The sequence below is a fragment of the Trachinotus anak genome, unplaced genomic scaffold (genome assembly GCF_046630095.1).
Source record: "Trachinotus anak isolate AG129_WGS33_773 ecotype Australia unplaced genomic scaffold, CSIRO_AGI_Tana_v1 ptg000026l, whole genome shotgun sequence".
Taxonomy (NCBI): Eukaryota; Metazoa; Chordata; class Actinopteri; order Carangiformes; family Carangidae; genus Trachinotus; species Trachinotus anak.
The window spans coordinates 15,172,501-15,200,000 of NW_027273877.1; the positions used below are offsets into that span (position 1 = coordinate 15,172,501).

A 27,500-nucleotide genomic window follows, 5' to 3' on the forward strand; every position below is an offset into this window, starting at 1 on the left:
CCCCCTTTATACATGATGATCCACACCATCACAGACATGGCTGTGTATGTCAAGCGCGGGTGTCTTTGCTCGACTTTCTTTCTTTCTTTCTTTCTCTCAACTTGTCAACTTGTCAACTGTGTAATGTGAAAATATGAAAGTGTGGTTTGTGCACTGTGAGCTGAACTGTCTGCACAGTGATTGACAGTTGAGCAGTGGCACAGTCAGTGCTGTTTACTGAAGCAGCAGCGTCCTCTGTTGTTTGCACAGAAAAGTGAAAAAGCTTACAGCACCTGGTATTCCCAGGCGGTCTCCCATCCAAGTACTAACCAGGCCCGACCCTGCTTAGCTTCCGAGATCGGACGAGATCGGGCGTGCTCAGGGTGGTATGGCCGTAAGCCGCAGAGCAAGTGACAACTACCCCCTTTATACATGATGATCCACACCATCACAGACATGGCTGTGTATGTCAAGCGCGGGTGTCTTTGCTCGACTTTCTTTCTTTCTTTCTTTCTCTCAACTTGTCAACTGTGTAATGTGATAATATGAAAGTGTGGTTTGTGCACTGTGAGCTGAACTGTCTGCACAGTGATTGACAGTTGAGCAGTGGCACAGTCAGTGCTGTTTACTGAAGCAGCAGCGTCCTCTGTTGTTTGCACAGAAAAGTGAAAAAGCTTACAGCACCTGGTATTCCCAGGCGGTCTCCCATCCAAGTACTAACCAGGCCCGACCCTGCTTAACTTCCGAGATCGAACGAGATCGGGCGTGCTTAGGGTGGTATGGCCGTAAGCCGCAGAGCAAGTGACAACTACCCCCTTTATACATGATGATCCACACCATCACAGACATGGCTGTGTATGTCAAGCGCGGGTGTCTTTGCTCGACTTTCTTTCTTTCTTTCTTTCTCTCAACTTGTCAACTGTGTAATGTTATAATATGAAAGTGTGGTTTGTGCACTGTGAGCTGAACTGTCTGCACAGTGACTGCCAGTTGAGCAGTGGCACAGTCAGTGCTGTTTACTGAAGCAGCAGCGTCCTCTGTTGTTTGCACAGAAAAGTGAAAAAGCTTACAGCACCTGGTATTCCCAGGCGGTCTCCCATTCAAATACTAACCAGGCCCGACCCTGCTTAGCTTCCGAGATCGGGCGTGCTCAGGGTGGTATGGCCGTAAGCCGCAGAGCAAGTGACAACTACCCCCTTTATACATGATGATCCACACCATCACAGACATGGCTGTGTATGTCAAGCGCGGGTGTCTTTGCTCGACTTTCTTTCTTTCTTTCTTTCTCTCAACTTGTCAACTTGTCAACTGTGTAATGTGATAATATGAAAGTGTGGTTTGTGCACTGTGAGCTGAACTGTCTGCACAGTGATTGACAGTTGAGCAGTGGCACAGTCAGTGCTGTTTACTGAAGCAGCAGCGTCCTCTGTTGTTTGCACAGAAAAGTGAAAAAGCTTACAGCACCTGGTATTCCCAGGCGGTCTCCCATCCAAGTACTAACCAGGCCCGACCCTGCTTAGCTTCCGAGATCGGACGAGATCGGGCGTGCTCAGGATGGTATGGCCGTAAGCCGCAGAGCAAGTGACAACTACCCCCTTTATACATGATGATCCACACCATCACAGACATGGCTGTGTATGTCAAGCGCGGGTGTCTTTGCTTGACTTTCTTTCTTTCTTTCTTTCTCTCAACTTGTCAACTTGTCAACTGTGTAATGTGATAATATGAAAGTGTGGTTTGTGCACTGTGAGCTGAACTGTCTGCACAGTGATTGACAGTTGAGCAGTGGCACAGTCAGTGCTGTTTACTGAAGCAGCAGCGTCCTCTGTTGTTTGCACAGAAAAGTGAAAAAGCTTACAGCACCTGGTATTCCCAGGCGGTCTCCCATCCAAGTACTAACCAGGCCCGACCCTGCTTAGCTTCCGAGATCGGGCGTGCTCAGGGTGGTATGGCCGTAAGCCGCAGAGCAAGTGACAACTACCCCCTTTATACATGATGATCCACACCATCACAGACATGGCTGTGTATGTCAAGCGCGGGTGTCTTTGCTCGACTTTCTTTCTTTCTTTCTTTCTCTCAACTTGTCAACTGTGTAATGTGATAATATGAAAGTGTGGTTTGTGCACTGTGAGCTGAACTGTCTGCACAGTGATTGACAGTTGAGCAGTGGCACAGTCAGTGCTGTTTACTGAAGCAGCAGCGTCCTCTGTTGTTTGCACAGAAAAGTGAAAAAGCTTACAGCACCTGGTATTCCCAGGCGGTCTCCCATCCAAGTACTAACCAGGCCCGACCCTGCTTAGCTTCCTAGATCGGACGAGATCGGGCGTGCTCAGGGTGGTATGGCCGTAAGCCGCAGAGAAAGTGACAACTACCCCCTTTATACATGATGATCCACACCATCACAGACATGGCTGTGTATGTCAAGCGCGGGTGTCTTTGCTCGACTTTCTTTCTTTCTTTCTTTCTCTCAACTTGTCAACTGTGTAATGTGATAATATGAAAGTGTGGTTTGTGCACTGTGAGCTGAACTGTCTGCACAGTGATTGACAGTTGAGCAGTGGCACAGTCAGTGCTGTTTACTGAAGCAGCAGCGTCCTCTGTTGTTTGCACAGAAAAGTGAAAAAGCTTACAGCACCTGGTATTCCCAGGCGGTCTCCCATCCAAGTACTAACCAGGCCCGACCCTGCTTAACTTCCGAGATCGGACGAGATCGGGCGTGCTCAGGGTGGTATGGCCGTAAGCCGGAGAGCAAGTGACAACTACCCCCTTTATACATGATGATCCACACCATCACAGACATGGCTGTGTATGTCAAGCGCGGGTGTCTTTGCTCGACTTTCTTTCTTTCTTTCTTTCTCTCAACTTGTCAACTGTGTAATGTGATAATATGAAAGTGTGGTTTGTGCACTGTGAGCTGAACTGTCTGCACAGTGATTGACAGTTGAGCAGTGGCACAGTCAGTGCTGTTTACTGAAGCAGCAGCGTCCTCTGTTGTTTGCACAGAAAAGTGAAAAAGCTTACAGCACCTGGTATTCCCAGGCGGTCTCCCATCCAAGTACTAACCAGGCCCGACCCTGCTTAGCTTCCGAGATCGGACGAGATCGGGCGTGCTCAGGGTGGTATGGCCGTAAGCCGCAGAGCAAGTGACAACTACCCCCTTTATACATGATGATCCACACCATCACAGACATGGCTGCGTATGTCAAGCGCGGGTGTCTTTGCTCGACTTTCTTTCTTTCTTTCTTTCTCTCAACTTGTCAACTTGTCAACTGTGTAATGTGATAATATGAAAGTGTGGTTTGTGCACTGTGAGCTGAACTGTCTGCACAGTGATTGACAGTTGAGCAGCGGCACAGTCAGTGCTGTTTACTGAAGCAGCAGCGTCCTCTGTTGTTTGCACAGAAAAGTGAAAAAGCTTACAGCACCTGGTATTCCCAGGCGGTCTCCCATCCAAGTACTAACCAGGCCCGACCCTGCTTAGCTTCCGAGATCGGACGAGATCGGGCGTGCTCAGGGTGGTATGGCCGTAAGCCGCAGAGCAAGTGACAACTACCCCCTTTATACATGATGATCCACACCATCACAGACATGGCTGTGTATGTCAAGCGCGGGTGTCTTTGCTCGACTTTCTTTCTTTCTTTCTTTCTCTCAACTTGTCAACTGTGTAATGTGATAATATGAAAGTGTGGTTTGTGCACTGTGAGCTGAACTGTCTGCACAGTGATTGACAGTTGAGCAGTGGCACAGTCAGTGCTGTTTACTGAAGCAGCAGCGTCCTCTGTTGTTTGCACAGAAAAGTGAAAAAGCTTACAGCACCTGGTATTCCCAGGCGGTCTCCCATCCAAGTACTAACCAGGCCCGACCCTGCTTAGCTTCCGAGATCGGACGAGATCGGGCGTGCTCAGGGTGGTATGGCCGTAAGCCGGAGAGCAAGTGACAACTACCCCCTTTATACATGATGATCCACACCATCACAGACATGGCTGTGTATGTCAAGCGCGGGTGTCTTTGCTTGACTTTCTTTCTTTCTTTCTTTCTCTCAACTTGTCAACTGTGTAATGTAATAATATGAAAGTGTGGTTTGTGCACTGTGAGCTGAACTGTCTGCACAGTGATTGACAGTTGAGCAGTGGCACAGTCAGTGCTGTTTACTGAAGCAGCAGCGTCCTCTGTTGTTTGCACAGAAAAGTGAAAAAGCTTACAGCACCTGGTATTCCCAGGCGGTCTCCCATCCAAGTACTAACCAGGCCCGACCCTGCTTAGCTTCCGAGAACGGGCGTGCTCAGGGTGGTATGGCCGTAAGCCGCAGAGCAAGTGACAACTACCCCCTTTATACATGATGATCCACACCATCACAGACATGGCTGTGTATGTCAAGCGCGGGTGTCTTTGCTCGACTTTCTTTCTTTCTTTCTTTCTCTCAACTTGTCAACTGTGTAATGTGATATTATGAAAGTGTGGTTTGTGCACTGTGAGCTGAACTGTCTGCACAGTGATTGACAGTTGAGCAGTGGCACAGTCAGTGCTGTTTACTGAAGCAGCAGCGTCCTCTGTTGTTTGCACAGAAAAGTGAAAAAGCTTACAGCACCTGGTATTCCCAGGCGGTCTCCCATCCAAGTACTAACCAGGCCCGACCCTGCTTAGCTTCCGAGATCTGACGAGATCGGGCGTGCTCAGGGTGGTATGGCCGTAAGCCGCAGAGCAAGTGACAACTACCCCCTTTATACATGATGATCCACACCATCACAGACATGGTTGTGTATGTCAAGCGCGGGTGTCTTTGCTCGACTTTCTTTCTTTCTTTCTTTCTCTCAACTTGTCAACTGTGTAATGTGATAATATGAAAGTGTGGTTTGTGCACTGTGAGCTGAACTGTCTGCACAGTGATTGACAGTTGAGCAGTGGCACAGTCAGTGCTGTTTACTGAAGCAGCAGCGTCCTCTGTTGTTTGCACAGAAAAGTAAAAAAGCTTACAGCACCTGGTATTCCCAGGCGGTCTTCCACCCAAGTACTAACCAGGCCCGACCCTGCTTAGCTTCCGAGATCGGACGAGATCGGGCGTGCTCAGGGTGGTATGGCCGTAAGCCGCAGAGCAAGTGACAACTACCCCCTTTATACATGATGATCCACACCATCACAGACATGGCTGTGTATGTCAAGCGCGGGTGTCTTTGCTCGACTTTCTTACTTTCTTTCTTTCTCTCAACTTGTCAACTGTGTAATGTGATAATATGAAAGTGTGGTTTGTGCACTGTGAGCTGAACTGTCTGCACAGTGATTGACAGTTGAGCAGTGGCACAGTCAGTGCTGTTTACTGAAGCAGCAGCGTCCTCTGTTGTTTGCACAGAAAAGTGAAAAAGCTTACAGCACCTGGTATTCCCAGGCGGTCTCCCATCCAAGTACTAACCAGGCCCGACCCTGCTTAGCTTCCGAGATCGGACGAGATCGGGCGTGCTCAGGGTGGTATGGCCGTAAGCCGCAGAGCAAGTGACAACTACCCCCTTTATACATGATGATCCACACCATCACAGACATGGCTGTGTATGTCAAGCGCGGGTGTCTTTGCTCGACTTTCTTTCTTTCTTTCTTTCTCTCAACTTGTCAACTGTGTAATGTGATAATATGAAAGTGTGGTTTGTGCACTGTGAGCTGAACTGTCTGCACAGTGATTGACAGTTGAGCAGTGGCACAGTCAGTGCTGTTTACTGAAGCAGCAGCGTCCTCTGTTGTTTGCACAGAAAAGTGAAAAAGCTTACAGCACCTGGTATTCCCAGGCGGTCTCCCATCCAAGTACTAACCAGGCCCGACCCTGCTTAGCTTCCGAGATCTGACGAGATCCGGCGTGCTCAGGGTGGTATGGCCGTAAGCCGCAGAGCAAGTGACAACTACCCCCTTTATACATGATGATCCACACCATCACAGACATGGCTGTGTATGTCAAGCGCGGGTGTCTTTGCTCGACTTTCTTTCTTTCTTTCTTTCTCTCAACTTGTCAACTGTGTAATGTGATAATATGAAAGTGTGGTTTGTGCACTGTGAGCTGAACTGTCTGCACAGTGATTGACAGTTGAGCAGTGGCACAGTCAGTGCTGTTTACTGAAGCAGCAGCGTCCTCTGTTGTTTGCACAGAAAAGTGAAAAAGCTTACAGCACCTGGTATTCCCAGGCGGTCTCCCATCCAAGTACTAACCAGGCCCGACCCTGCTTAGCTTCCGAGATCGGGCGTGCTCAGGGTGGTATGGCCGTAAGCCGCAGAGCAAGTGACAATTACCCCCTTTATACATGATGATCCACACCATCACAGACATGGCTGTGTATGTCAAGCGCGGGTGTCTTTGCTCGACTTTCTTTCTTTCTTTCTTTCTCTCAACTTGTCAACTGTGTAATGTGATAATATGAAAGTGTGGTTTGTGCACTGTGAGCTGAACTGTCTGCACAGTGATTGACAGTTGAGCAGTGGCACAGTCAGTGCTGTTTACTGAAGCAGCAGCGTCCTCTGTTGTTTGCACAGAAAAGTGAAAAAGCTTACAGCACCTGGTATTCCCAGGCGGTCTCCCATCCAAGTACTAACCAGGCCCGACCCTGCTTAGCTTCCGAAATCGGACGAGATCGGGCGTGCTCAGGGTGGTATGGCCGTAAGCCGCAGAGCAAGTGACAACTACCCCCTTTATACATGATGATCCACACCATCACAGACATGGCTGTGTATGTCAAGCGCGGGTGTCTTTGCTCGACTTTCTTTCTTTCTTTCTTTCTCTCAACTTGTCAACTGTGTAATGTGATAATATGAAAGTGTGGTTTGTGCACTGTGAGCTGAACTGTCTGCACAGTGATTGACAGTTGAGCAGTGGCACAGTCAGTGCTGTTTACTGAAGCAGCAGCGTCCTCTGTTGTTTGCACAGAAAAGTGAAAAAGCTTACAGCACCTGGTATTCCCAGGCGGTCTCCCATCCAAGTACTAACCAGGCCCGACCCTGCTTAGCTTCCGAGATCGGACGAGATCAGGCGTGCTCAGGGTGGTATGGCCGTAAGCCGCAGAGCAAGTGACAACTACCCCCTTTATACATGATGATCCACACCATCACAGACATGGCTGTGTATGTCAAGCGCGGGTGTCTTTGCTTGACTTTCTTTCTTTCTTTCTTTCTCTCAACTTGTCAACTTGTCAACTGTGTAATGTGATAATATGAAAGTGTGGTTTGTGCACTGTGAGCTGAACTGTCTGCACAGTGATTGACAGTTGAGCAGTGGCACAGTCAGTGCTGTTTACTGAAGCAGCAGCGTCCTCTGTTGTTTGCACAGAAAAGTGAAAAAGCTTACAGCACCTGGTATTCCCAGGCGGTCTCCCATCCAAGTACTAACCAGGCCCGACCCTGCTTAGCTTCCGAGATCGGACGAGATCGGGCGTGCTCAGGGTGGTATGGCCGTAAGCCGCAGAGAAAGTGACAACTACCCCCTTTATACATGATGATCCACACCATCACAGACATGGCTGTGTATGTCAAGCGCGGGTGTCTTTGCTCGACTTTCTTTCTTTCTTTCTTTCTCTCAACTTGTCAACTGTGTAATGTGATAATATGAAAGTGTGGTTTGTGCACTGTGAGCTGAACTGTCTGCACAGTGATTGACAGTTGAGCAGTGGCACAGTCAGTGCTGTTTACTGAAGCAGCAGCGTCCTCTGTTGTTTGCACAGAAAAGTGAAAAAGCTTACAGCACCTGGTATTCCCAGGCGGTCTCCCACCCAAGTACTAACCAGGCCCGACCCTGCTTAGCTTCCGAGATCGGACGAGATCGGGCGTGCTCAGGGTGGTATGGCCGTAAGCCGCAGAGCAAGTGACAACTACCCCCTTTATACATGATGATCCACACCATCACAGACATGGCTGTGTATGTCAAGCGCGGGTGTCTTTGCTCGACTTTCTTTCTTTCTTTCTTTCTCTCAACTTGTCAACTGTGTAATGTGATAATATGAAAGTGTGGTTTGTGCACTGTGAGCTGAACTGTCTGCACAGTGATTGACAGTTGAGCAGTGGCACAGTCAGTGCTGTTTACTGAAGCAGCAGCGTCCTCTGTTGTTTGCACAGAAAAGTGAAAAAGCTTACAGCACCTGGTATTCCCAGGCGGTCTCCCATTCAAGTACTAACCAGGCCCGACCCTGCTTAGCTTCCGAGATCGGACGAGATCGGGCGTGCTCAGGGTGGTATGGCCGTAAGCCGCAGAGCAAGTGACAACTACCCCCTTTATACAAGATGATCCACACCATCACAGACATGGCTGTGTATGTCAAGCGCGGGTGTCTTTGCTCGACTTTCTTTCTTTCTTTCTTTCTCTCAACTTGTCAACTTGTCAACTGTGTAATGTGAAAATATGAAAGTGTGGTTTGTGCACTGTGAGCTGAACTGTCTGCACAGTGATTGACAGTTGAGCAGTGGCACAGTCAGTGCTGTTTACTGAAGCAGCAGCGTCCTCTGTTGTTTGCACAGAAAAGTGAAAAAGCTTACAGCACCTGGTATTCCCAGGCGGTCTCCCATCCAAGTACTAACCAGGCCCGACCCTGCTTAGCTTCCGAGATCGGACGAGATCGGGCGTGCTCAGGGTGGTATGGCCGTAAGCCGCAGAGCAAGTGACAACTACCCCCTTTATACATGATGATCCACACCATCACAGACATGGCTGTGTATGTCAAGCGCGGGTGTCTTTGCTCGACTTTCTTTCTTTCTTTCTTTCTCTCAACTTGTCAACTGTGTAATGTGATAATATGAAAGTGTGGTTTGTGCACTGTGAGCTGAACTGTCTGCACAGTGATTGACAGTTGAGCAGTGGCACAGTCAGTGCTGTTTACTGAAGCAGCAGCGTCCTCTGTTGTTTGCACAGAAAAGTGAAAAAGCTTACAGCACCTGGTATTCCCAGGCGGTCTCCCATCCAAGTACTAACCAGGCCCGACCCTGCTTAACTTCCGAGATCGAACGAGATCGGGCGTGCTCAGGGTGGTATGGCCGTAAGCCGCAGAGCAAGTGACAACTACCCCCTTTATACATGATGATCCACACCATCACAGACATGGCTGTGTATGTCAAGCGCGGGTGTCTTTGCTCGACTTTCTTTCTTTCTTTCTTTCTCTCAACTTGTCAACTGTGTAATGTGATAATATGAAAGTGTGGTTTGTGCACTGTGAGCTGAACTGTCTGCACAGTGATTGACAGTTGAGCAGTGGCACAGTCAGTGCTGTTTACTGAAGCAGCAGCGTCCTCTGTTGTTTGCACAGAAAAGTGAAAAAGCTTACAGCACCTGGTATTCCCAGGCGGTCTCCCATCCAAGTACTAACCAGGCCCGACCCTGCTTAGCTTCCGAGATCTGACGAGATCGGGCGTGCTCAGGGTGGTATGGCCGTAAGGCGCAGAGCAAGTGACAACTACCCCCTTTATACATGATGATCCACACCATCACAGACATGGCTGTGTATGTCAAGCGCGGGTGTCTTTGCTCGACTTTCTTTCTTTCTTTCTTTCTCTCAACTTGTCAACTGTGTAATGTGATAATATGAAAGTGTGGTTTGTGCACTGTGAGCTGAACTGTCTGCACAGTGATTGACAGTTGAGCAGTGGCACAGTCAGTGCTGTTTACTGAAGCAGCAGCGTCCTCTGTTGTTTGCACAGAAAAGTGAAAAAGCTTACAGCACCTGGTATTCCCAGGCGGTCTCCCATCCAAGTACTAACCAGGCCCGACCCTGCTTAGCTTCCGAGATCGGACGAGATCGGGCGTGCTCAGGGTGGTATGGCCGTAAGCCGCAGAGAAAGTGACAACTACCCCCTTTATACATGATGATCCACACCATCACAGACATGGCTGTGTATGTCAAGCGCGGGTGTCTTTGCTCGACTTTCTTTCTTTCTTTCTTTCTCTCAACTTGTCAACTGTGTAATGTGATAATATGAAAGTGTGGTTTGTGCACTGTGAGCTGAACTGTCTGCACAGTGATTGACAGTTGAGCAGTGGCACAGTCAGTGCTGTTTACTGAAGCAGCAGCGTCCTCTGTTGTTTGCACAGAAAAGTGAAAAAGCTTACAGCACCTGGTATTCCCAGGCGGTCTCCCTTCCAAGTACTAACCAGGCCCGACCCTGCTTAACTTCCGAGATCTGACGAGATCGGGCGTGCTCAGGGTGGTATGGCCGTAAGCCGCAGAGCAAGTGACAACTACCCCCTTTATACATGATGATCCACACCATCACAGACATGGCTGTGTATGTCAAGCGCGGGTGTCTTTGCTCGACTTTCTTTCTTTCTTTCTTTCTCTCAACTTGTCAACTGTGTAATGTGATAATATGAAAGTGTGGTTTGTGCACTGTGAGCTGAACTGTCTGCACAGTGATTGACAGTTGAGCAGTGGCACAGTCAGTGCTGTTTACTGAAGCAGCAGCGTCCTCTGTTGTTTGCACAGAAAAGTGAAAAAGCTTACAGCACCTGGTATTCCCAGGCGGTCTCCCATCCAAGTACTAACCAGGCCCGACCCTGCTTAGCTTCCGAGATCGGACGAGATCGGGCGTGCTCAGGGTGGTATGGCCGTAAGCCGCAGAGAAAGTGACAACTACCCCCTTTATACATGATGATCCACACCATCACAGACATGGCTGTGTATGTCAAGCGCGGGTGTCTTTGCTCGACTTTCTTTCTTTCTTTCTTTCTCTCAACTTGTCAACTGTGTAATGTGATAATATGAAAGTGTGGTTTGTGCACTGTGAGCTGAACTGTCTGCACAGTGATTGACAGTTGAGCAGTGGCACAGTCAGTGCTGTTTACTGAAGCAGCAGCGTCCTCTGTTGTTTGCACAGAAAAGTGAAAAAGCTTACAGCACCTGGTATTCCCAGGCGGTCTCCCATCCAAGTACTAACCAGGCCCGACCCTGCTTAGCTTACGAGATCGGACGAGATCGGGCGTGCTCAGGGTGGTATGGCCGTAAGCCGCAGAGCAAGTGACAACTACCCCCTTTATACATGATGATCCACACCATCACAGACATGGCTGTGTATGTCAAGCGCGGGTGTCTTTGCTTGACTTTCTTTCTTTCTTTCTTTCTCTCAACTTGTCAACTTGTCAACTGTGTAATGTGATAATATGAAAGTGTGGTTTGTGCACTGTGAGCTGAACTGTCTGCACAGTGATTGACAGTTGAGCAGTGGCACAGTCAGTGCTGTTTACTGAAGCAGCAGCGTCCTCTGTTGTTTGCACAGAAAAGTGAAAAAGCTTACAGCACCTGGTATTCCCAGGCGGTCTCCCATCCAAGTACTAACCAGGCCCGACCCTGTTTAACTTCCGAGATCGGACGAGATCGGGCGTGCTCAGGGTGGTATGGCCGTAAGCCGGAGAGCAAGTGACAACTACCCCCTTTATACATGATGATCCACACCATCACAGACATGGCTGTGTATGTCAAGCGCGGGTGTCTTTGCTTGACTTTCTTTCTTTCTTTCTTTCTCTCAACTTGTCAACTGTGTAATGTGATAATATGAAAGTGTGGTTTGTGCACTGTGAGCTGAACTGTCTGCACAGTGATTGACAGTTGAGCAGTGGCACAGTCAGTGCTGTTTACTGAAGCAGCAGCGTCCTCTGTTGTTTGCACAGAAAAGTGAAAAAGCTTACAGCACCTGGTATTCCCAGGCGGTCTCCCATCCAAGTACTAACCAGGCCCGACCCTGCTTAGCTTCCGAGATCGGACGAGATCGGGCGTGCTCAGGGTGGTATGGCCGTAAGCCGCAGAGCAAGTGACAACTACCCCCTTTATACATGATGATCCACACCATCACAGACATGGCTGTGTATGTCAAGCGCGGGTGTCTTTGCTCGACTTTCTTTCTTTCTTTCTTTCTCTCAACTTGTCAACTGTGTAATGTGATAATATGAAAGTGTGGTTTGTGCACTGTGAGCTGAACTGTCTGCACAGTGATTGACAGTTGAGCAGTGGCACAGTCAGTGCTGTTTACTGAAGCAGCAGCGTCCTCTGTTGTTTGCACAGAAAAGTGAAAAAGCTTACAGCACCTGGTATTCCCAGGCGGTCTCCCATCCAAGTACTAACCAGGCCCGACCCTGCTTAGCTTCCGAGATCGGACGAGATCGGGCGTGCTCAGGGTGGTATGGCCGTAAGCCGCAGAGCAAGTGACAACTACCCCCTTTATACATGATGATCCACACCATCACAGACATGGCTGCGTATGTCAAGCGCGGGTGTCTTTGCTCGACTTTCTTTCTTTCTTTCTTTCTCTCAACTTGTCAACTTGTCAACTGTGTAATGTGATAATATGAAAGTGTGGTTTGTGCACTGTGAGCTGAACTGTCTGCACAGTGATTGACAGTTGAGCAGCGGCACAGTCAGTGCTGTTTACTGAAGCAGCAGCGTCCTCTGTTGTTTGCACAGAAAAGTGAAAAAGCTTACAGCACCTGGTATTCCCAGGCGGTCTCCCATCCAAGTACTAACCAGGCCCGACCCTGCTTAGCTTCCGAGATCGGACGAGATCGGGCGTGCTCAGGGTGGTATGGCCGTAAGCCGCAGAGCAAGTGACAACTACCCCCTTTATACATGATGATCCACACCATCACAGACATGGCTGTGTATGTCAAGCGCGGGTGTCTTTGCTCGACTTTCTTTCTTTCTTTCTTTCTCTCAACTTGTCAACTGTGTAATGTGATAATATGAAAGTGTGGTTTGTGCACTGTGAGCTGAACTGTCTGCACAGTGATTGACAGTTGAGCAGTGGCACAGTCAGTGCTGTTTACTGAAGCAGCAGCGTCCTCTGTTGTTTGCACAGAAAAGTGAAAAAGCTTACAGCACCTGGTATTCCCAGGCGGTCTCCCTTCCAAGTACTAACCAGGCCCGACCCTGCTTAACTTCCGAGATCTGACGAGATCGGGCGTGCTCAGGGTGGTATGGCCGTAAGCCGCAGAGCAAGTGACAACTACCCCCTTTATACATGATGATCCACACCATCACAGACATGGCTGTGTATGTCAAGCGCGGGTGTCTTTGCTCGACTTTCTTTCTTTCTTTCTTTCTCTCAACTTGTCAACTGTGTAATGTGATAATATGAAAGTGTGGTTTGTGCACTGTGAGCTGAACTGTCTGCACAGTGATTGACAGTTGAGCAGTGGCACAGTCAGTGCTGTTTACTGAAGCAGCAGCGTCCTCTGTTGTTTGCACAGAAAAGTGAAAAAGCTTACAGCACCTGGTATTCCCAGGCGGTCTCCCATCCAAGTACTAACCAGGCCCGACCCTGCTTAGCTTCCGAGATCGGACGAGATCGGGCGTGCTCAGGGTGGTATGGCCGTAAGCCGCAGAGAAAGTGACAACTACCCCCTTTATACATGATGATCCACACCATCACAGACATGGCTGTGTATGTCAAGCGCGGGTGTCTTTGCTCGACTTTCTTTCTTTCTTTCTTTCTCTCAACTTGTCAACTGTGTAATGTGATAATATGAAAGTGTGGTTTGTGCACTGTGAGCTGAACTGTCTGCACAGTGATTGACAGTTGAGCAGTGGCACAGTCAGTGCTGTTTACTGAAGCAGCAGCGTCCTCTGTTGTTTGCACAGAAAAGTGAAAAAGCTTACAGCACCTGGTATTCCCAGGCGGTCTCCCATCCAAGTACTAACCAGGCCCGACCCTGCTTAGCTTACGAGATCGGACGAGATCGGGCGTGCTCAGGGTGGTATGGCCGTAAGCCGCAGAGCAAGTGACAACTACCCCCTTTATACATGATGATCCACACCATCACAGACATGGCTGTGTATGTCAAGCGCGGGTGTCTTTGCTTGACTTTCTTTCTTTCTTTCTTTCTCTCAACTTGTCAACTTGTCAACTGTGTAATGTGATAATATGAAAGTGTGGTTTGTGCACTGTGAGCTGAACTGTCTGCACAGTGATTGACAGTTGAGCAGTGGCACAGTCAGTGCTGTTTACTGAAGCAGCAGCGTCCTCTGTTGTTTGCACAGAAAAGTGAAAAAGCTTACAGCACCTGGTATTCCCAGGCGGTCTCCCATCCAAGTACTAACCAGGCCCGACCCTGCTTAGCTTCCGAGATCGGACGAGATCGGGCGTGCTCAGGGTGGTATGGCCGTAAGCCGCAGAGCAAGTGACAACTACCCCCTTTATACATGATGATCCACACCATCACAGACATGGCTGCGTATGTCAAGCGCGGGTGTCTTTGCTCGACTTTCTTTCTTTCTTTCTTTCTCTCAACTTGTCAACTGTGTAATGTGATAATATGAAAGTGTGGTTTGTGCACTGTGAGCTGAACTGTCTGCACAGTGATTGACAGTTGAGCAGTGGCACAGTCAGTGCTGTTTACTGAAGCAGCAGCGTCCTCTGTTGTTTGCACAGAAAAGTGAAAAAGCTTACAGCACCTGGTATTCCCAGGCGGTCTCCCATCCAAGTACTAACCAGGCCCGACCCTGCTTAGCTTCCGAGATCGGACGAGATCGGGCGTGCTCAGGGTGGTATGGCCGTAAGCCGGAGAGCAAGTGACAACTACCCCCTTTATACATGATGATCCACACCATCACAGACATGGCTGTGTATGTCAAGCGCGGGTGTCTTTGCTTGACTTTCTTTCTTTCTTTCTTTCTCTCAACTTGTCAACTGTGTAATGTGATAATATGAAAGTGTGGTTTGTGCACTGTGAGCTGAACTGTCTGCACAGTGATTGACAGTTGAGCAGTGGCACAGTCAGTGCTGTTTACTGAAGCAGCAGCGTCCTCTGTTGTTTGCACAGAAAAGTGAAAAAGCTTACAGCACCTGGTATTCCCAGGCGGTCTCCCATCCAAGTACTAACCAGGCCCGACCCTGCTTAGCTTCCGAGAACGGGCGTGCTCAGGGTGGTATGGCCGTAAGCCGCAGAGCAAGTGACAACTACCCCCTTTATACATGATGATCCACACCATCACAGACATGGCTGTGTATGTCAAGCGCGGGTGTCTTTGCTTGACTTTCTTTCTTTCTTTCTTTCTCTCAACTTGTCAACTGTGTAATGTGATAATATGAAAGTGTGGTTTGTGCACTGTGAGCTGAACTGTCTGCACAGTGATTGACAGTTGAGCAGTGGCACAGTCAGTGCTGTTTACTGAAGCAGCAGCGTCCTCTGTTGTTTGCACAGAAAAGTGAAAAAGCTTACAGCACCTGGTATTCCCAGGCGGTCTCCCATCCAAGTACTAACCAGGCCCGACCCTGCTTAGCTTCCTAGATCGGACGAGATCGGGCGTGCTTTTTTTTTTTTTTTTCTTTTATTATGAAAATATACAAAGCTTTTCAGAACACAATATTTACATATACATACACATTAACAACAAAACAAAGCACAAAGGATAAAAATCATAAATTAATATGAAATCTACCTCCATCATCAATAGAAATAAGGCTACTGCCTTGCACAAAAAACTCCTCAAACAAACTCCTACTCAAAAAGTTCCATCGCAAAGCAACATCTTTCCTTAATACCGATACAAACAAAGCTAACACTTCTATCCTCTTCCCTTCAAAATGTGCTAAATTTCTCCTTAGCCATACTGCATATCTAGCATGACTTAATACAAAATTAAACAAATTAACATTCACAGTTTTTGATGTTTTACTTGAACCAAAAAAGAAAACTTTCTTCCAATCATTCGCTATCAGATCTAATTTCCAATTGTTTTTGATCAGGGTTATTAGTTTCAATTGAAAGTTCTTTAATTCCTTGCATTCAAAAAACAAATGCATCAGTGTTTCAGGATCTGATTTACAAACATCACAAAACCGATCTACATTTTTATTAATTTGGTGAATGACCACATTCGTGTATATTCTGTTATGTCTGAGTTTGAAGTCCAAATTTTCACAGTCTATGCTATTGTACTTGACATGTAAATTTTTCCAAATTTCTTTCACATTCAGATCCTGAAATACCTTCAACCAAACATTTTCTGATGCTGGGGTCTTGATTTCTTTCATCAGCATCAACGTGTACAACATCTTTACTTTTATTTTATTAAAGAGCATTTTCCCATCAATCTGATCAATGTACAGATCTGGTAGCTCACTCTTTCCTACCTGAACTGTTTCCCTCTCTATTGTTTTAATCCATATATCCGGTAAGCTTCCTTTTATGCACTTAATCACATTATCCACCTTAGTTCTACCTACCTCCTCGTCTATCTCCACAACACTGTCAAAAATGGCTCTATTTGGCAAGAAGCCAGGCACATACTCATAAGCAAAATCTCTCACTTGTTTTAATCCTGCTTGTATGAAAACTTTGTCATACAAAACATTCCCACTGTTTTTTATTTGTGGATTCATAAATACTGGCTGATCTAATATTTGATTTATTGTTTTGCAGTCATATTTCAGGTGCTCAATGAAATCTGCCCAAGCTAGAAATACCTCTTGATAAAACACAGGAAGATTTTCCAACATATTCTTTCTGAATCTCATAAAGATCCCACTGTCCCCACATCCTCCACTTTTACACAGAAAATCCTTAAAGAACCCTTTCCAACCATACTCCTCCTTACCATATAGATATTTTTTAACCACCTTTATTCTCAATGCTTTTCGTTTAACATCTAAGTCCATCAGTTTTAGCCCTCCCTCTCCATACCCTGCTATTAATGTCTTCATAGATATTTTAACTCCTTTTCCTCTCCACAGAAACTTACTTATTACAGCTCTCACCTCATTCAAAACCCACTCAGGGAGATCTAGAGCTCCCATCACATAATTAAATTTTGATAGAAGCAATGAGTTAATGACTACAACCTTACCTTTTAATCGCAGCCCTCTCATAGACCACAAATTTAATAATTGTTTAACTTTATTCAATATACCAGTCCATGTGGCATCTCTCGCTTCCTTACTCTGTACTCCTATGTTCACACCCAATATTTTAATGAAGTCTCTCGTTATCTTTAAAGGAATTTCACACTCTTCTGGATTTGTATGCCCTACACACATAATTTCTGATTTTTCTATGTTTACTTTTGCTCCTGATGCTCTCCCATATGTTTCAACATGTTTCATTATTCCTTTTACACTTTCTATGGTTCTGACAGTAAAGGTTGTATCGTCAGCAAATTGATGAATTAGACTATTTGTGCTATATGGTATTTGAATGCTTTGTAAAGAAATGTCTTTTTTACATAGTGTTGCCAATGGTTCTGCTGCTAAAGAATAGAGCAAGGCTGAAAGAGGACAGCCTTGTCTGACTGACCGTTGTACTGGGAAAACATCAGTGAGCATACCATTTATTTTCACACAACTTTTAGCATTTGCATATAGCAACATTATCCAATTAACAAACCTATCCCCAAAACCAAATTTGCCCAAAACCTGTTCTAAATACCCATGTTCAACCCTATCAAAAGCTTTATTTAAGTCTAAATTCAGGACTAGACCACCCTCACCATCATTATTCATACTATTGACTACATCTCTAATTGTACATATGACATCAGTGATGTCCCTACCTGGTATACTATAAGCTTGTGTTGGTGCTATTATTTCTCCTACCACGTCCCTCAATCTATTGGCTAAAGCTTTTGTTAAAATCTTGTAGTCCGAGTTCAACAGACTTAAAGGCCTGTAATTTTCTAATTTAAACGGACTCCCTCTTTTTTTAAACAAGATAGTAATAACCCCTGTTGCCATTGACTCTGGAACCGTTTTCCTTTCCTCCATACACTTATACACTTTCAACAGTATTGGCACCAATATATCAGAAAAAACCTTATAAAATTCATGTGTCAGGCCATCTGAACCTGGACTCTTGCTGGATTTCATTTGCTCTATAGCTATTTTAATTTCATCAATTGTCAAATCATCGTCACACATTTGTTTACTTTCATCTGATATTCTGGCATCAACAGTATCTAATATCTCATCCACACATTCCTGCACTATACCTTCCTTTTGAAACAGTTTTGCATAAAAAGCTTCCACTACCTCCAAAATGCCTACAAAATCTGTCACTCTCTCTCCATTCTCACTTTCTAGCTCCGTTATATAAGACTTTACCTGTTTACTTTTCTCCAAGTTGAGAAAGAAGTTTGTACACTTTTCTCCCTCAACTGCATACTGAGCCCTACTTCTGATAACTGCTCCCTCATATTTTTCTCTCTCATAATATTCTATCTCACCTTCTAATTTCATAAAGTATGTCCTATCCCGATTCGGATCCTCCTCCAGTCTTTCCAGCTCTTTTATTAATTTTTCTTTCACTTCATTTTCCTCTTTCTTTTTCACAAAGTTCCTCTTTTTTGCAAATCTAATACTTGTTCTTTTTATTTTATTCTTCATCTGTTCCCACCATAAACAAACATCGTCTTCAAATAAAGTATTTTCTTGCTCATTTTTTATAAGTCTTGAAATAATTTTTCTATATTCCTCCTCTTTTAACAAACAAGAGTTTAAACACCAAACCCCCCCTCCCCTCCCTTCACATCTCACCCCAAAACCAAAAGTTAAAGCAGCATGATCACTTAAACCCAAAAACTTATATTTTACATTCAAGACCCAACTCAAAATATTTCTTTTAATCAAAACTAAATCTATTCTGCTTTGTTTCACTTTTCCCAAAACCATTTGCTTTCTTGAGTATTCTCTCCTGTTTGGATACATATCCCTCCATACATCAACTAAATCTTCCTTATTCATAACATCAAATAAAACACTCCTTGAAGTATCGTTTCTGAAATTAACACTGCTGGACCCATCCAGCCTTGTACACCATAAATTAAAATCACCAACCAAAATACATCTCTCAGTACAAAAAGTCCTCAAATTATCAAACATTTCTCTTCTTTCCTTTTCAATATTTGGTGCATAGACATTAATTAATCTAAACCTAATGTTACAAAAATTAAATTCAATGACAAGCAACCTCCCTTTGTCATCTTTGTGGACTACCTGTATGTCAGTCAATGTCTCCTCTTTTACCAAGATAGCAACACCACATGCTCTGTGACTCATATTATTTGCAATAATTTTGCCTCTCCACAGTGAGCTGATATCTTTAAAAACTTCGTCAGTCCAGTGAGTCTCTTGCAGGCACAGTACTTCTGCTTTTATGGCATTAAATACCAACTCCGCTTTCGTTTTTCCTCTTAGACCGTTACAGTTAAACGAAGCAATATGCAACATAAGGCATAAAACAAAAAAGAATAGCAGAGCAGCAGCCATACCTCTACTTTTTAACCTTCATCTTCTCCTTTTCCTTCGCCCTCTTCTTTCTCTTCAGCTGTCTGATGGTCTCTGCGCTGACGTCCATCCCCTCCTCGCCCTCAGACCCGTCCGACACAGCTTTCCCGTCTTTTTCATTTGCTGCCCGCGTTCCAAAGCCAGCATAATTGTCTGGATTTTGTGGTGCTGGATTATCAGAGTCTCTCCCTCCTTCGTCTCCTCTCGATTCCCCACAGTCACGGTTTCCCTCCTCGTGGGTCTCTCCGGTCATTCCCGGCTCCTCCCTCTCGACGCCGCCTCTCCGTCCATCCTCCTCTCTCCCCGTATCGGCGCCGTCCTCCGCCTCTCTCTCCTCCTCGTCAGAGACGTCGGAGTATGACGGCTCTTCGGCGTCCTCCCCCGGCTCTCCACACACACACAGGGAGATCTTTTCTTTGCACAGAGCACATTTCCCCTCCGCATCACACTCTCGTGCGTAATGCCCCTGTTTCCCACATTTAAAACAAATAAAAGTGGGACAGTCTCTGACAATGTGGCCAGGCTGTATACACAAGCGGCAAACTTTAACTTGCCTGTCATGGATGACGCGGAAGTGCTCCGCTCCGCTTACCGTCTCAAACTTAGTGGAATATGGCAATGATTTCACAGCGTCTGTGAAACGGACCTTTAAAAACCTCGTCCCATCAGCGATGTCCGTCCCTGGCCACATCCTCCTCTTAATGGACGAGACCGCAGTGACTCCCCAGTCCTGTAGTTTTGCCAATATTTCCTCATCCTCTATGTAAGTGGGCAGATTAATGAATGAGACGACCATTTCATTGTTACCCAGTTCTTTCGCCATCAGTCTGTTGTTCCCAATTCTCAGTCCGTCCATCAGCTTTTTCTTCCCGCTTTCCTCTTTCATCGTCAGCTCGTATGACTTTGGCGTCTTAAAACGGCAGCCAAGCACTTCTCCACACTCCGCCCTCACTTTTCTCAGCATGTCCATCATCGTTGTTCTCTCCTCTCCTTCTATTTCCAACATGATTGTCAGTCTCTTTTCGTACATTTTCTTCTGTTTTTCCGCACTCGCGGGCATTCTCTTCTCCGTCGTCTTTTCCGTTCCTTTGTCTGTCACCGTTGGATCCATTTGAATGATTTTTTAAACACAAAGAGTCCCCCAGACAGCAAAAGCTGTCGGGGGATGTAACCCACAAATTAAATACTAAACTAAAAAATTACAAACCAGCAAAAACCAAGGCTGAAAACGATCCAAAAAAACACGGACTGATTGACTGTCGTGAACGTACGGCGTGCTCCTCCTCTGTGCGTGCTCAGGGTGGTATGGCCGTAAGCCGCAGAGCAAGTGACAACTACCCCCTTTATACATGATGATCCACACCATCACAGACATGGCTGTGTATGTCAAGCGCGGGTGTCTTTGCTCGACTTTCTTTCTTTCTTTCTTTCTCTCAACTTGTCAACTGTGTAATGTGATAATATGAAAGTGTGGTTTGTGCACTGTGAGCTGAACTGTCTGCACAGTGATTGACAGTTGAGCAGTGGCACAGTCAGTGCTGTTTACTGAAGCAGCAGCGTCCTCTGTTGTTTGCACAGAAAAGTGAAAAAGCTTACAGCACCTGGTATTCCCAGGCGGTCTCCCATCCAAGTACTAACCAGGCCCGACCCTGCTTAGCTTCCGAGATCGGACGAGATCGGGCGTGCTTTTTTTTTTTTTTTTTTTTTTCTTTTATTATGAAAATATACAAAGCTTTTCAGAACACAATATTTACATATACATACACATTAACAACAAAACAAAGCACAAAGGATAAAAATCATAAATTAATATGAAATCTACCTCCATCATCAATAGAAATAAGGCTACTGCCTTGCACAAAAAACTCCTCAAACAAACTCCTACTCAAAAAGTTCCATCGCAAAGCAACATCTTTCCTTAATACCGATACAAACAAAGCTAACACTTCTATCCTCTTCCCTTCAAAATGTGCTAAATTTCTCCTTAGCCATACTGCATATCTAGCATGACTTAATACAAAATTAAACAAATTAACATTCACAGTTTTTGATGTTTTACTTGAACCAAAAAAGAAAACTTTCTTCCAATCATTCGCTATCAGATCTAATTTCCAATTGTTTTTGATCAGGGTTATTAGTTTCAATTGAAAGTTCTTTAATTCCTTGCATTCAAAAAACAAATGCATCAGTGTTTCAGGATCTGATTTACAAACATCACAAAACCGATCTACATTTTTATTAATTTGGTGAATGACCACATTCGTGTATATTCTGTTATGTCTGAGTTTGAAGTCCAAATTTTCACAGTCTATGCTATTGTACTTGACATGTAAATTTTTCCAAATTTCTTTCACATTCAGATCCTGAAATACCTTCAACCAAACATTTTCTGATGCTGGGGTCTTGATTTCTTTCATCAGCATCAACGTGTACAACATCTTTACTTTTATTTTATTAAAGAGCATTTTCCCATCAATCTGATCAATGTACAGATCTGGTAGCTCACTCTTTCCTACCTGAACTGTTTCCCTCTCTATTGTTTTAATCCATATATCCGGTAAGCTTCCTTTTATGCACTTAATCACATTATCCACCTTAGTTCTACCTACCTCCTCGTCTATCTCCACAACACTGTCAAAAATGGCTCTATTTGGCAAGAAGCCAGGCACATACTCATAAGCAAAATCTCTCACTTGTTTTAATCCTGCTTGTATGAAAACTTTGTCATACAAAACATTCCCACTGTTTTTTATTTGTGGATTCATAAATACTGGCTGATCTAATATTTGATTTATTGTTTTGCAGTCATATTTCAGGTGCTCAATGAAATCTGCCCAAGCTAGAAATACCTCTTGATAAAACACAGGAAGATTTTCCAACATATTCTTTCTGAATCTCATAAAGATCCCACTGTCCCCACATCCTCCACTTTTACACAGAAAATCCTTAAAGAACCCTTTCCAACCATACTCCTCCTTACCATATAGATATTTTTTAACCACCTTTATTCTCAATGCTTTTCGTTTAACATCTAAGTCCATCAGTTTTAGCCCTCCCTCTCCATACCCTGCTATTAATGTCTTCATAGATATTTTAACTCCTTTTCCTCTCCACAGAAACTTACTTATTACAGCTCTCACCTCATTCAAAACCCACTCAGGGAGATCTAGAGCTCCCATCACATAATTAAATTTTGATAGAAGCAATGAGTTAATGACTACAACCTTACCTTTTAATCGCAGCCCTCTCATAGACCACAAATTTAATAATTGTTTAACTTTATTCAATATACCAGTCCATGTGGCATCTCTCGCTTCCTTACTCTGTACTCCTATGTTCACACCCAATATTTTAATGAAGTCTCTCGTTATCTTTAAAGGAATTTCACACTCTTCTGGATTTGTATGCCCTACACACATAATTTCTGATTTTTCTATGTTTACTTTTGCTCCTGATGCTCTCCCATATGTTTCAACATGTTTCATTATTCCTTTTACACTTTCTATGGTTCTGACAGTAAAGGTTGTATCGTCAGCAAATTGATGAATTAGACTATTTGTGCTATATGGTATTTGAATGCTTTGTAAAGAAATGTCTTTTTTACATAGTGTTGCCAATGGTTCTGCTGCTAAAGAATAGAGCAAGGCTGAAAGAGGACAGCCTTGTCTGACTGACCGTTGTACTGGGAAAACATCAGTGAGCATACCATTTATTTTCACACAACTTTTAGCATTTGCATATAGCAACATTATCCAATTAACAAACCTATCCCCAAAACCAAATTTGCCCAAAACCTGTTCTAAATACCCATGTTCAACCCTATCAAAAGCTTTATTTAAGTCTAAATTCAGGACTAGACCACCCTCACCATCATTATTCATACTATTGACTACATCTCTAATTGTACATATGACATCAGTGATGTCCCTACCTGGTATACTATAAGCTTGTGTTGGTGCTATTATTTCTCCTACCACGTCCCTCAATCTATTGGCTAAAGCTTTTGTTAAAATCTTGTAGTCCGAGTTCAACAGACTTAAAGGCCTGTAATTTTCTAATTTAAACGGACTCCCTCTTTTTTTAAACAAGATAGTAATAACCCCTGTTGCCATTGACTCTGGAACCGTTTTCCTTTCCTCCATACACTTATACACTTTCAACAGTATTGGCACCAATATATCAGAAAAAACCTTATAAAATTCATGTGTCAGGCCATCTGAACCTGGACTCTTGCTGGATTTCATTTGCTCTATAGCTATTTTAATTTCATCAATTGTCAAATCATCGTCACACATTTGTTTACTTTCATCTGATATTCTGGCATCAACAGTATCTAATATCTCATCCACACATTCCTGCACTATACCTTCCTTTTGAAACAGTTTTGCATAAAAAGCTTCCACTACCTCCAAAATGCCTACAAAATCTGTCACTCTCTCTCCATTCTCACTTTCTAGCTCCGTTATATAAGACTTTACCTGTTTACTTTTCTCCAAGTTGAGAAAGAAGTTTGTACACTTTTCTCCCTCAACTGCATACTGAGCCCTACTTCTGATAACTGCTCCCTCATATTTTTCTCTCTCATAATATTCTATCTCACCTTCTAATTTCATAAAGTATGTCCTATCCCGATTCGGATCCTCCTCCAGTCTTTCCAGCTCTTTTATTAATTTTTCTTTCACTTCATTTTCCTCTTTCTTTTTCACAAAGTTCCTCTTTTTTGCAAATCTAATACTTGTTCTTTTTATTTTATTCTTCATCTGTTCCCACCATAAACAAACATCGTCTTCAAATAAAGTATTTTCTTGCTCATTTTTTATAAGTCTTGAAATAATTTTTCTATATTCCTCCTCTTTTAACAAACAAGAGTTTAAACACCAAACCCCCCCTCCCCTCCCTTCACATCTCACCCCAAAACCAAAAGTTAAAGCAGCATGATCACTTAAACCCAAAAACTTATATTTTACATTCAAGACCCAACTCAAAATATTTCTTTTAATCAAAACTAAATCTATTCTGCTTTGTTTCACTTTTCCCAAAACCATTTGCTTTCTTGAGTATTCTCTCCTGTTTGGATACATATCCCTCCATACATCAACTAAATCTTCCTTATTCATAACATCAAATAAAACACTCCTTGAAGTATCGTTTCTGAAATTAACACTGCTGGACCCATCCAGCCTTGTACACCATAAATTAAAATCACCAACCAAAATACATCTCTCAGTACAAAAAGTCCTCAAATTATCAAACATTTCTCTTCTTTCCTTTTCAATATTTGGTGCATAGACATTAATTAATCTAAACCTAATGTTACAAAAATTAAATTCAATGACAAGCAACCTCCCTTTGTCATCTTTGTGGACTACCTGTATGTCAGTCAATGTCTCCTCTTTTACCAAGATAGCAACACCACATGCTCTGTGACTCATATTATTTGCAATAATTTTGCCTCTCCACAGTGAGCTGATATCTTTAAAAACTTCGTCAGTCCAGTGAGTCTCTTGCAGGCACAGTACTTCTGCTTTTATGGCATTAAATACCAACTCCGCTTTCGTTTTTCCTCTTAGACCGTTACAGTTAAACGAAGCAATATGCAACATAAGGCATAAAACAAAAAAGAATAGCAGAGCAGCAGCCATACCTCTACTTTTTAACCTTCATCTTCTCCTTTTCCTTCGCCCTCTTCTTTCTCTTCAGCTGTCTGATGGTCTCTGCGCTGACGTCCATCCCCTCCTCGCCCTCAGACCCGTCCGACACAGCTTTCCCGTCTTTTTCATTTGCTGCCCGCGTTCCAAAGCCAGCATAATTGTCTGGATTTTGTGGTGCTGGATTATCAGAGTCTCTCCCTCCTTCGTCTCCTCTCGATTCCCCACAGTCACGGTTTCCCTCCTCGTGGGTCTCTCCGGTCATTCCCGGCTCCTCCCTCTCGACGCCGCCTCTCCGTCCATCCTCCTCTCTCCCCGTATCGGCGCCGTCCTCCGCCTCTCTCTCCTCCTCGTCAGAGACGTCGGAGTATGACGGCTCTTCGGCGTCCTCCCCCGGCTCTCCACACACACACAGGGAGATCTTTTCTTTGCACAGAGCACATTTCCCCTCCGCATCACACTCTCGTGCGTAATGCCCCTGTTTCCCACATTTAAAACAAATAAAAGTGGGACAGTCTCTGACAATGTGGCCAGGCTGTATACACAAGCGGCAAACTTTAACTTGCCTGTCATGGATGACGCGGAAGTGCTCCGCTCCGCTTACCGTCTCAAACTTAGTGGAATATGGCAATGATTTCACAGCGTCTGTGAAACGGACCTTTAAAAACCTCGTCCCATCAGCGATGTCCGTCCCTGGCCACATCCTCCTCTTAATGGACGAGACCGCAGTGACTCCCCAGTCCTGTAGTTTTGCCAATATTTCCTCATCCTCTATGTAAGTGGGCAGATTAATGAATGAGACGACCATTTCATTGTTACCCAGTTCTTTCGCCATCAGTCTGTTGTTCCCAATTCTCAGTCCGTCCATCAGCTTTTTCTTCCCGCTTTCCTCTTTCATCGTCAGCTCGTATGACTTTGGCGTCTTAAAACGGCAGCCAAGCACTTCTCCACACTCCGCCCTCACTTTTCTCAGCATGTCCATCATCGTTGTTCTCTCCTCTCCTTCTATTTCCAACATGATTGTCAGTCTCTTTTCGTACATTTTCTTCTGTTTTTCCGCACTCGCGGGCATTCTCTTCTCCGTCGTCTTTTCCGTTCCTTTGTCTGTCACCGTTGGATCCATTTGAATGATTTTTTAAACACAAAGAGTCCCCCAGACAGCAAAAGCTGTCGGGGGATGTAACCCACAAATTAAATACTAAACTAAAAAATTACAAACCAGCAAAAACCAAGGCTGAAAACGATCCAAAAAAACACGGACTGATTGACTGTCGTGAACGTACGGCGTGCTCCTCCTCTGTGCGTGCTCAGGGTGGTATGGCCGTAAGCCGCAGAGCAAGTGACAACTACCCCCTTTATACATGATGATCCACACCATCACAGACATGGCTGTGTATGTCAAGCGCGGGTGTCTTTGCTCGACTTTCTTTCTTTCTTTCTTTCTCTCAACTTGTCAACTTGTCAACTGTGTAATGTGAAAATATGAAAGTGTGGTTTGTGCACTGTGAGCTGAACTGTCTGCACAGTGATTGACAGTTGAGCAGTGGCACAGTCAGTGCTGTTTACTGAAGCAGCAGCGTCCTCTGTTGTTTGCACAGAAAAGTGAAAAAGCTTACAGCACCTGGTATTCCCAGGCGGTCTCCCATCCAAGTACTAACCAGGCCCGACCCTGCTTAGCTTCCGAGATCGGACGAGATCGGGCGTGCTCAGGGTGGTATGGCCGTAAGCCGGAGAGCAAGTGACAACTACCCCCTTTATACATGATGATCCACACCATCACAGACATGGCTGTGTATGTCAAGCGCGGGTGTCTTTGCTTGACTTTCTTTCTTTCTTTCTTTCTCTCAACTTGTCAACTGTGTAATGTGATAATATGAAAGTGTGGTTTGTGCACTGTGAGCTGAACTGTCTGCACAGTGATTGACAGTTGAGCAGTGGCACAGTCAGTGCTGTTTACTGAAGCAGCAGCGTCCTCTGTTGTTTGCACAGAAAAGTGAAAAAGCTTACAGCACCTGGTATTCCCAGGCGGTCTCCCATCCAAGTACTAACCAGGCCCGACCCTGCTTAGCTTCCGAGAACGGGCGTGCTCAGGGTGGTATGGCCGTAAGCCGCAGAGCAAGTGACAACTACCCCCTTTATACATGATGATCCACACCATCACAGACATGGCTGTGTATGTCAAGCGCGGGTGTCTTTGCTCGACTTTCTTTCTTTCTTTCTTTCTCTCAACTTGTCAACTGTGTAATGTGATAATATGAAAGTGTGGTTTGTGCACTGTGAGCTGAACTGTCTGCACAGTGATTGACAGTTGAGCAGTGGCACAGTCAGTGCTGTTTACTGAAGCAGCAGCGTCCTCTGTTGTTTGCACAGAAAAGTGAAAAAGCTTACAGGACCTGGTATTCCCAGGCGGTCTCCCATCCAAGTACTAACCAGGCCCGACCCTGCTTAGCTTCCGAGATCGGACGAGATCGGGCGTGCTCAGGGTGGTATGGCCGTAAGCCGCAGAGCAAGTGACAACTACCCCCTTTATACATGATGATCCACACCATCACAGACATGGCTGTGTATGTCAAGCGCGGGTGTCTTTGCTCGACTTTCTTTCTTTCTTTCTTTCTCTCAACTTGTCAACTGTGTAATGTGATAATATGAAAGTGT

General features: G+C 45.0%; 35 non-coding genes and 6 pseudogenes across 35 annotated transcripts; all 41 read right to left on the reverse strand.

Annotated features, from left to right (window-relative positions):
* Window positions 1-260: 260 nt before the first annotated feature.
* LOC139610530 (5S ribosomal RNA) lies at window positions 261-379 on the reverse strand. Its single transcript, XR_011685839.1, has one exon. It is a non-coding gene; the product is annotated as a 5S ribosomal RNA (ribosomal RNA).
* A 272-nt stretch (window positions 380-651) lies between these two features.
* LOC139610147 (5S ribosomal RNA) lies at window positions 652-770 on the reverse strand. Its single transcript, XR_011685594.1, has one exon. It is a non-coding gene; the product is annotated as a 5S ribosomal RNA (ribosomal RNA).
* Window positions 771-1,042: 272 nt separating this feature from the next.
* Window positions 1,043-1,151, reverse strand: LOC139610421 (5S ribosomal RNA; annotated as a pseudogene).
* Window positions 1,152-1,431: 280 nt separating this feature from the next.
* On the reverse strand, window positions 1,432-1,550 carry LOC139610075 (5S ribosomal RNA). Its single transcript, XR_011685523.1, has one exon. It is a non-coding gene; the product is annotated as a 5S ribosomal RNA (ribosomal RNA).
* Window positions 1,551-1,830: 280 nt separating this feature from the next.
* Window positions 1,831-1,939, reverse strand: LOC139610315 (5S ribosomal RNA; annotated as a pseudogene).
* A 272-nt stretch (window positions 1,940-2,211) lies between these two features.
* LOC139610233 (5S ribosomal RNA) lies at window positions 2,212-2,330 on the reverse strand. The gene has a single exon (XR_011685679.1). It is a non-coding gene; the product is annotated as a 5S ribosomal RNA (ribosomal RNA).
* A 272-nt stretch (window positions 2,331-2,602) lies between these two features.
* LOC139610871 (5S ribosomal RNA) lies at window positions 2,603-2,721 on the reverse strand. The gene has a single exon (XR_011686173.1). It is a non-coding gene; the product is annotated as a 5S ribosomal RNA (ribosomal RNA).
* A 272-nt stretch (window positions 2,722-2,993) lies between these two features.
* On the reverse strand, window positions 2,994-3,112 carry LOC139610531 (5S ribosomal RNA). The gene has a single exon (XR_011685841.1). It is a non-coding gene; the product is annotated as a 5S ribosomal RNA (ribosomal RNA).
* Window positions 3,113-3,392: 280 nt separating this feature from the next.
* On the reverse strand, window positions 3,393-3,511 carry LOC139610532 (5S ribosomal RNA). The gene has a single exon (XR_011685842.1). It is a non-coding gene; the product is annotated as a 5S ribosomal RNA (ribosomal RNA).
* A 272-nt stretch (window positions 3,512-3,783) lies between these two features.
* On the reverse strand, window positions 3,784-3,902 carry LOC139610533 (5S ribosomal RNA). The gene has a single exon (XR_011685843.1). It is a non-coding gene; the product is annotated as a 5S ribosomal RNA (ribosomal RNA).
* Window positions 3,903-4,174: 272 nt separating this feature from the next.
* Window positions 4,175-4,283, reverse strand: LOC139610388 (5S ribosomal RNA; annotated as a pseudogene).
* Window positions 4,284-4,555: 272 nt separating this feature from the next.
* LOC139610919 (5S ribosomal RNA) lies at window positions 4,556-4,674 on the reverse strand. Its single transcript, XR_011686221.1, has one exon. It is a non-coding gene; the product is annotated as a 5S ribosomal RNA (ribosomal RNA).
* A 272-nt stretch (window positions 4,675-4,946) lies between these two features.
* On the reverse strand, window positions 4,947-5,065 carry LOC139610154 (5S ribosomal RNA). The gene has a single exon (XR_011685601.1). It is a non-coding gene; the product is annotated as a 5S ribosomal RNA (ribosomal RNA).
* Window positions 5,066-5,337: 272 nt separating this feature from the next.
* LOC139610534 (5S ribosomal RNA) lies at window positions 5,338-5,456 on the reverse strand. The gene has a single exon (XR_011685844.1). It is a non-coding gene; the product is annotated as a 5S ribosomal RNA (ribosomal RNA).
* Window positions 5,457-5,728: 272 nt separating this feature from the next.
* LOC139610224 (5S ribosomal RNA) lies at window positions 5,729-5,847 on the reverse strand. Its single transcript, XR_011685671.1, has one exon. It is a non-coding gene; the product is annotated as a 5S ribosomal RNA (ribosomal RNA).
* A 272-nt stretch (window positions 5,848-6,119) lies between these two features.
* On the reverse strand, window positions 6,120-6,228 carry LOC139610316 (5S ribosomal RNA; annotated as a pseudogene).
* A 272-nt stretch (window positions 6,229-6,500) lies between these two features.
* On the reverse strand, window positions 6,501-6,619 carry LOC139610152 (5S ribosomal RNA). Its single transcript, XR_011685599.1, has one exon. It is a non-coding gene; the product is annotated as a 5S ribosomal RNA (ribosomal RNA).
* A 272-nt stretch (window positions 6,620-6,891) lies between these two features.
* LOC139610108 (5S ribosomal RNA) lies at window positions 6,892-7,010 on the reverse strand. The gene has a single exon (XR_011685556.1). It is a non-coding gene; the product is annotated as a 5S ribosomal RNA (ribosomal RNA).
* A 280-nt stretch (window positions 7,011-7,290) lies between these two features.
* On the reverse strand, window positions 7,291-7,409 carry LOC139610535 (5S ribosomal RNA). The gene has a single exon (XR_011685845.1). It is a non-coding gene; the product is annotated as a 5S ribosomal RNA (ribosomal RNA).
* A 272-nt stretch (window positions 7,410-7,681) lies between these two features.
* LOC139609973 (5S ribosomal RNA) lies at window positions 7,682-7,800 on the reverse strand. The gene has a single exon (XR_011685427.1). It is a non-coding gene; the product is annotated as a 5S ribosomal RNA (ribosomal RNA).
* Window positions 7,801-8,072: 272 nt separating this feature from the next.
* On the reverse strand, window positions 8,073-8,191 carry LOC139610043 (5S ribosomal RNA). Its single transcript, XR_011685493.1, has one exon. It is a non-coding gene; the product is annotated as a 5S ribosomal RNA (ribosomal RNA).
* A 280-nt stretch (window positions 8,192-8,471) lies between these two features.
* LOC139610536 (5S ribosomal RNA) lies at window positions 8,472-8,590 on the reverse strand. The gene has a single exon (XR_011685847.1). It is a non-coding gene; the product is annotated as a 5S ribosomal RNA (ribosomal RNA).
* A 272-nt stretch (window positions 8,591-8,862) lies between these two features.
* LOC139610913 (5S ribosomal RNA) lies at window positions 8,863-8,981 on the reverse strand. The gene has a single exon (XR_011686215.1). It is a non-coding gene; the product is annotated as a 5S ribosomal RNA (ribosomal RNA).
* Window positions 8,982-9,253: 272 nt separating this feature from the next.
* On the reverse strand, window positions 9,254-9,372 carry LOC139610188 (5S ribosomal RNA). The gene has a single exon (XR_011685635.1). It is a non-coding gene; the product is annotated as a 5S ribosomal RNA (ribosomal RNA).
* Window positions 9,373-9,644: 272 nt separating this feature from the next.
* Window positions 9,645-9,763, reverse strand: LOC139610537 (5S ribosomal RNA). Its single transcript, XR_011685848.1, has one exon. It is a non-coding gene; the product is annotated as a 5S ribosomal RNA (ribosomal RNA).
* Window positions 9,764-10,035: 272 nt separating this feature from the next.
* On the reverse strand, window positions 10,036-10,154 carry LOC139610072 (5S ribosomal RNA). The gene has a single exon (XR_011685520.1). It is a non-coding gene; the product is annotated as a 5S ribosomal RNA (ribosomal RNA).
* A 272-nt stretch (window positions 10,155-10,426) lies between these two features.
* LOC139610539 (5S ribosomal RNA) lies at window positions 10,427-10,545 on the reverse strand. Its single transcript, XR_011685850.1, has one exon. It is a non-coding gene; the product is annotated as a 5S ribosomal RNA (ribosomal RNA).
* A 272-nt stretch (window positions 10,546-10,817) lies between these two features.
* On the reverse strand, window positions 10,818-10,936 carry LOC139610211 (5S ribosomal RNA). The gene has a single exon (XR_011685658.1). It is a non-coding gene; the product is annotated as a 5S ribosomal RNA (ribosomal RNA).
* A 280-nt stretch (window positions 10,937-11,216) lies between these two features.
* LOC139610912 (5S ribosomal RNA) lies at window positions 11,217-11,335 on the reverse strand. Its single transcript, XR_011686214.1, has one exon. It is a non-coding gene; the product is annotated as a 5S ribosomal RNA (ribosomal RNA).
* A 272-nt stretch (window positions 11,336-11,607) lies between these two features.
* LOC139610540 (5S ribosomal RNA) lies at window positions 11,608-11,726 on the reverse strand. The gene has a single exon (XR_011685851.1). It is a non-coding gene; the product is annotated as a 5S ribosomal RNA (ribosomal RNA).
* Window positions 11,727-11,998: 272 nt separating this feature from the next.
* Window positions 11,999-12,117, reverse strand: LOC139610541 (5S ribosomal RNA). Its single transcript, XR_011685852.1, has one exon. It is a non-coding gene; the product is annotated as a 5S ribosomal RNA (ribosomal RNA).
* Window positions 12,118-12,397: 280 nt separating this feature from the next.
* On the reverse strand, window positions 12,398-12,516 carry LOC139610543 (5S ribosomal RNA). The gene has a single exon (XR_011685853.1). It is a non-coding gene; the product is annotated as a 5S ribosomal RNA (ribosomal RNA).
* Window positions 12,517-12,788: 272 nt separating this feature from the next.
* Window positions 12,789-12,907, reverse strand: LOC139610073 (5S ribosomal RNA). The gene has a single exon (XR_011685521.1). It is a non-coding gene; the product is annotated as a 5S ribosomal RNA (ribosomal RNA).
* A 272-nt stretch (window positions 12,908-13,179) lies between these two features.
* LOC139610544 (5S ribosomal RNA) lies at window positions 13,180-13,298 on the reverse strand. Its single transcript, XR_011685854.1, has one exon. It is a non-coding gene; the product is annotated as a 5S ribosomal RNA (ribosomal RNA).
* Window positions 13,299-13,570: 272 nt separating this feature from the next.
* Window positions 13,571-13,689, reverse strand: LOC139610212 (5S ribosomal RNA). The gene has a single exon (XR_011685659.1). It is a non-coding gene; the product is annotated as a 5S ribosomal RNA (ribosomal RNA).
* Window positions 13,690-13,969: 280 nt separating this feature from the next.
* LOC139610545 (5S ribosomal RNA) lies at window positions 13,970-14,088 on the reverse strand. Its single transcript, XR_011685855.1, has one exon. It is a non-coding gene; the product is annotated as a 5S ribosomal RNA (ribosomal RNA).
* A 272-nt stretch (window positions 14,089-14,360) lies between these two features.
* LOC139610546 (5S ribosomal RNA) lies at window positions 14,361-14,479 on the reverse strand. Its single transcript, XR_011685856.1, has one exon. It is a non-coding gene; the product is annotated as a 5S ribosomal RNA (ribosomal RNA).
* A 272-nt stretch (window positions 14,480-14,751) lies between these two features.
* Window positions 14,752-14,860, reverse strand: LOC139610389 (5S ribosomal RNA; annotated as a pseudogene).
* Window positions 14,861-26,454: 11,594 nt separating this feature from the next.
* LOC139610547 (5S ribosomal RNA) lies at window positions 26,455-26,573 on the reverse strand. Its single transcript, XR_011685857.1, has one exon. It is a non-coding gene; the product is annotated as a 5S ribosomal RNA (ribosomal RNA).
* Window positions 26,574-26,845: 272 nt separating this feature from the next.
* LOC139610390 (5S ribosomal RNA) lies at window positions 26,846-26,954 on the reverse strand (annotated as a pseudogene).
* Window positions 26,955-27,226: 272 nt separating this feature from the next.
* LOC139610220 (5S ribosomal RNA) lies at window positions 27,227-27,345 on the reverse strand. Its single transcript, XR_011685667.1, has one exon. It is a non-coding gene; the product is annotated as a 5S ribosomal RNA (ribosomal RNA).
* Window positions 27,346-27,500: the final 155 nt, after the last annotated feature.